The following is a 6,000-nucleotide window of genomic DNA, read 5'->3' on the forward strand; positions in this document are numbered from 1 at the left end:
ATTTTGTGAATTTCTTTTTACATGATGTCTGTGTGTGAACCGTGTTTTCATAGTAGGCTGTATGCAGAGTGTGTATGGGACCCATAACAGTGAGTACAAATTAATCTATTTAGACAGATCTGAACATAGAGGTTTGTAGAGAGCCAAGAACAGCAATATGACTTGCAATACTTCTACCCAACAACTTTGAGGTCCTTTTGTAAAGATAAAGACTTGAGGGCATGGAGTATAGGATGTAGAGAGCCATCCGGGCTCCCTGATAAAATGTTACAATGTGAGGACAAGGGGCTGGGCTCACCACTGAGGTCATTAACAGTGCTTAATTTGTGCTTGTTGTTTCCGGTGCTGAGCACCGGCTCTTATTTTTGCGGTCCGGGGCTTATTCTTCTGCCTCAAGCATTTTCTGTGAGCAAAAGACAAATATGGGAAAGACGGAGGAAGGGAAAAACGAAAAAGCGTCACAAAGGGAGAAAGCAGAAAGCTGCTGGAGTGAGCTGAAGGGGCAGGGAGTTGCTTTGTATGGATTGAACAGGCCCGAGATGGCTTCAGGATTAGGCTGTCTCAATATTCCTTGTTCCCACATTTAATTACAGCAGCCGCGTGTTTAAGAAGGGGGCTTTGGGCACTGGCACATTTTTATTTACAAATTAAGCACTGTGGTCTCGACCATTATATTTCAAAGCATAACATTTAAAAATACACAGTGGACAGAAAATCACAAACATCCACATTTGCACAGTTATACATTGAGATTGAACATCTGACATATCATCACAACTTCAATATGGCATTAATGAAACGATCAGCATAATATAAAATAATGAGGCTTCCAAACATTATGTGACCTTCAATTATCTAACAACATTTTTTTAGGCCTTGGGTTAGAAGCATGGATGTCTATTTATCGAAATGCCAGGGGTAGCTAAAGAGACACTACACGCCCCTTGACATTTTTCCTCGCACACATCCTTACACATACACACTAATTCACACTTATATACACTCTATCGCATATAAACGCACTCTCGCCTACAAGCACGCACACACCATACATTGTAAAATATTTTTCACTTACCTCAGCTGCCATGTCTGAAAATATTCAAGCTAATTGTAGTTCAATTATATTTTGTAAGTTTTGCGCCGCTTTTGCATAAAAAAATGATGCAAATGCGGCACTAAAAAGTATAAATATGGGCCTAATAGTGAAAAATACATTACTATTCACTATTAGTGTAATAAACAGAAAGCAAAGAGTGGAGCCCCAACTGACGTCCATAAGGACGAGCTGCCACTCAATCAATCAATCAATCAAAAAATGTATAGAGCGCGCTACTCACCCGTGAGGGTCTCAAGGCGCTGATGAGTGCGTGGGTGACTGTCTTTCTGGTTTCGGTGGGAATAGAGTGCGGAGTGTGTGGAAGCAGGAGGAGGTTAGAGCATTGATTTGCTGTGTCATGGAGAGGGAGGGGTCAAGAATGATGCTGAGGTTGCGTGCGTGCGTGGTTTGCGGGGGTGGGTGCAGGGCCTAAGGCGGTGGGCCACCAGGAGTCGTCCCATGTGGTTTTGTTGGGGCCGAAGATGATGACCTCGGTTTTGTTTGAGTTGAGCTTGAGGTGGTTAGTGGTCATCCAGTTGGCGGTGTCGAGGAGAGCGGCGTGTAGGTTGGTTTTGGCGGTGGTGGGGTTGCGGGTGAGGGAGAGGATGAGTTGGGTGTCATCTGCATAGGAGAGGATAGTGATTCCGTGTGCTCGGAGGATGTTGGCTAGGGGGATCATGTAGATGTTGAAGAGTGTGAGGCTGAGGGAGGACCCGTGGGGGACTCCGCAGGTGATCTTGGTAGTGTTGGAGTGGAAGGGCGGAAGGCGGACTCACTGGGTCCGGTCAGTGAGGAAGGAGGTGAGCCAGTCTAAGGCTTTGTGGCGAATTCCTATGTTGTGGAGGGGTGTGCGGAGTGTGTGGTGGCAGACGGTGTCAAAGGCTGCAGAAAGGTCTAGGAGGATGAGTGCGACGGTCTCGCCTTTGTCGACTTTGGTCCTGATGTCGTCAGTGCATGCAATGAGGGCGGTTTCCATGCTGTGGTTTTTGTGGAACCCGGACTGTGAGGGGTCAAGAGTGTTGTTTGCTTTGAGGAAGTGGGATAGGCGGGTGTTGACTAATTTCTCTGCAATCTTGGCGGGGAAAGGGAGGAGGGAGATGGGGCGGTAGTTGGAGAGGATCTCCGGGTCGGCTTGTTTTTTTTTTAGGAGAGCAGTGATTTCCGCGTGCTTCCAGGGGTCTGGGTAGGTGGCGGAGTCAAAGGAGGAGTTGATTATGTTGTAGAGTATGGGGGTGATGGTTGGGCTAGCTTTGTTGTAGATGCGGTGTGGGCAGGGGTCGGAGGGGGAACCGGAGTGGATGGAGTTCATGTTTTTTTCAGTTTCTTCGTGTGTGGTGGGGGTCAATGTGGAGAGTGTGGTGGGGGGTCATGCGTGGGGCTTGGGTTGGGTGAGTGAGGGGTGTGTGTGGTGGGTGTGTGTGGTATGAAGCTGTTGTGGATGTCCAGGATTTTGTGGAGGAAGTGGTTGGAAAGAGCGTCACATAGGGGCTGTGTGTGTGTGGGGTCTATGTTGCTGGCTTTCGGTTTGGCAAGTTCATTGATGATGCTGAAAAGTTATTTGCTGCTTTGAGAGTTGTTATCAAGGCATGTCTTGTAGTGATCTCTTTTGGCGGTGCGTATGAGTTGTGATGGGTGCGAATGGTGGTTTTGAGGGTGGAGAAGTTGGTTGTGGAAGGTTCTAGTCGCCATATTTTCTCAGCTTGGCGGCATTTGCGCTTGGAGTTAAGGGGTGAACCATGGGGCGTTCTTGATGTTACGGGTGGCGATGTGTTTTCTGAGCGGGGCTAGTGTGTCTGCGCAGGTAGTGATCCAATTGGAGAGGTTGTGTGCTCCTGTGTTGGGGTTGTTGGCTTGAGGGGGGTTATGGGCCAGTTGGGAGTTTAGTCGTTCTGTGGGGATCTTGTCCCACATGCGGTAGGGTGTGGTGTGTTGATGGTAGTGTGTGGGGGGTTTAGTGAAGGAGAAGTGGACACAGTGGTGGTCAGTCCAGAGGAGTTCGGTGGTGTGAGTGTAGGCTATGTGTTGGCTTGCGGTGAAAATTGCGTCGAGCGTGTGTCCTGCTGAGTGGGTGGGTGTGGTGACCAGTTGTTTGAGTCCGAGGTTGGTGAGGTTGTCTATGAGGGAGGTAGTGTTGTGGTCTTGTGGGTTTTCTAAGTGAAAGTTGAAATCACCGCAGATGATGTAGTCTGTGGAGATGAGGGCGTGTGAGCTGATGCTGTCAGCGATGGTGTCGCAGAAGGCGGGGTGTGGTCCGGGTAGTCTGTAGATTAGTGTACCTCTGAGGGTGGAGTTGTTGTTAATGTGGATGAGGAAGTGCATGTGTTCAGTGTTGTCGATAGTGTCTTGGGAGCTGGTGGTGACTTTGATGGTGTCTCTGTATAGGATGGCAATGCCACTGCCTGGCCTGTTGAGGCGGTCTTTGTGTTGGAGTTTGTATCCCTTGGGGGTGGCTAAGGCTATGTCGGGTTCTGAGGAGGTGTTGGCCACTGTGTTCCTGGCACTGAATTTGCCACTTCTGAGGCCAGGGGTCGCAAAGGCAGTACCAGGGGTCGCAAAGGGCAAGCCAGGGGTCTCAACTGCGACCTCTGATGACCCTTAAATGACATCCATGGTTAGAAGCCCCCTACTCCTTCCCGTCCCCCAGGGTCGGGTGCTCCCATACCACAGGAACTTCAGGGGCCTACCTTAAGACCCTGAATACTACTGACAGGTAACTGAGCACTTCTTGCACTCTTAGACATAGGTGCTATTTAGAAATCATCTTTGGAGTGAAAAAACGCAGCGTCCCACCATTTTGAAAACCCTTCTTTTAAAATGCTGTTTTTATTAGCTAAATGTTCGGAAGATGTATATTGACTTAGAAAATAAACCAAAAAAGAAATAATTGGTTATTTGAGAAGTTATGCAATCCCTGTTTGATTATCTGGATAACAGCCCGCTGGCAGGGCGCGCAGTGCAGAACTGCGTGGGAGAACCACCCAAGTCCATGATACAGTACATATCATGCAAGTGCTCAGCAAATACTGGGTAGATTGCCAATGTAAACAACGCTCCTTAGTGTCTCGATGATGTTGAAAATTCCCCAAAGAGTAAAAGAAAAAATACATTAGTGTTTCATGGGAAGGGGTTATGCATAACTAGATAAACAAGCATTAGCAAAGCCAATAGGTCTCGTCTAGGGGACCTGTTGTCTTTGTCTATGTTTTTTTATTAATGCTCGTGTAAGCTGTTTGTGAGCGCCATGGGTACTCACAAACATCTTCTGGGGTGTGAGGGGGGCAGTATGGTTTGTGGTACGGCCCAGGGCTGTATTGTAGGCAGGAGAGTGGGCAGGGGACAGGTGCATGTAAGGTGGGCGTATTTGAAGCAAATCATGTACATAGTGTGAACTGTGAGTGGTGGAGTTATTTTGAGGGTGTCCCTCATCTCTGGAAGAGATACAGATTTGACAATAGTGTGCTATGCTGTATCTGAACCGCTGTCTTCTACCACACTCTGGGGTAAGCCTTCTTTGTTTGCTATCACTACCTTTAGCAAGTCAAGCATGCAAAGAAAGAAACCTGATTATTGGATCTGAAAGAAACAGAATCTTAGGCCTCACATGCTCCTTATTTCTTTAGTCTCTTATCTTTAAACCTTAGGAATGCTTAGAAACAGGCTCACTGAAGGTGACAAGTGCTATAAAAACTCTTCAACAAAGATTCCCATTTTGTCGAGGCTTGCACCATAATTGCACCATTCATTTGTAATGTCTATGCATGTACTTCCTTAAGAAGGTATTTTGCAAGAGATGTGGCCCAACTAATTAAGGACGTTCTTGACACTTGTAAAGTAAAAGTATTTGCTTCACGCAGAGTGACTGCTGACCAGCATTCGGGTACCATTCTTTGAGTCTTGTGTCGCTGCATCCAGGCACAACAATGGACAGATTTTGCCAAAGCTTGTTAGGAGTCTCAATTAAATGAATAATAATGATGATGTTGTGCAGAATTTGGCTTGCAAATGTCTGCATTCTGAAAATCTGAAACACTGAATTAAACCTTGCTAAGGTCTGTGGAAGACGCAGTAGGCTTCCGGGTGTCTATGTCAATCCCTTTTCCTCTGCAGACTCTCACTGTTGTACACTTATGCCCCTCCCCCAATCACTCTAAAGTCCTCCTCCTGAATACCTCATTTATCTATTTTCCCTTCAGCGCCATCTTTTCACTTTCTTCTTTTAAACGTACTTCCTTTTAAATACCCCACTTAAAAAAAAAAAAAAAACGTTTTTATTGCCGGTTTTAGTCAATACACAGACAGCATACTATGTCAAACGAATACCCTATCGGGGGGCCTGGAGATCGGTTATCACTGGAAGATAAACGATGATATGTAAACATTCACGGCTAACACCAGATATGCAATCAGTGCAGTGACGAACTGTGCTTGGATCCCACATTGTGAGCAATACAAACAGAATACCTCCATATCAAAGCGTTTAACTGAGAGAGGGTGGAAGGACAGAGGTAGAGGTGATATCTGTGGGATGGGGAGGCAGACATTACACTACTGTGTGAGAATATAATTGCAGGAGCATTTCAAAGTACACGCTTGAAGGGTCTGAGTTTCAAAGTCAGGGCATGTGTTTGTTGACAGGAGCGAGGAAAAGATACCAGATATTGTGGCAGCGACCATACATGCCAGCAGTAGATAGTGAGAGTACGCCAGAGGGTGGTGTGGGCTCGATGCATTGTGGCACCAGGAAGAAGGGTCGTCTGGGGTCATTTGCTGGATAAATTGGTCGAGGAGTGTATCCCATTCTTGGGAAAAAGGGCATCTGCAAAGAGGTCACAATTCTTCCTAAGGGAGGGCTGTTCCCTCAGCTGTCTCCATTTGCATTTAGCATTTTGCCAGGCCGCCAACGG

This window comes from Pleurodeles waltl, chromosome 4_2, assembly GCF_031143425.1.
Source record: "Pleurodeles waltl isolate 20211129_DDA chromosome 4_2, aPleWal1.hap1.20221129, whole genome shotgun sequence".
In the NCBI taxonomy this organism is placed as follows: Eukaryota; Metazoa; Chordata; class Amphibia; order Caudata; family Salamandridae; genus Pleurodeles; species Pleurodeles waltl.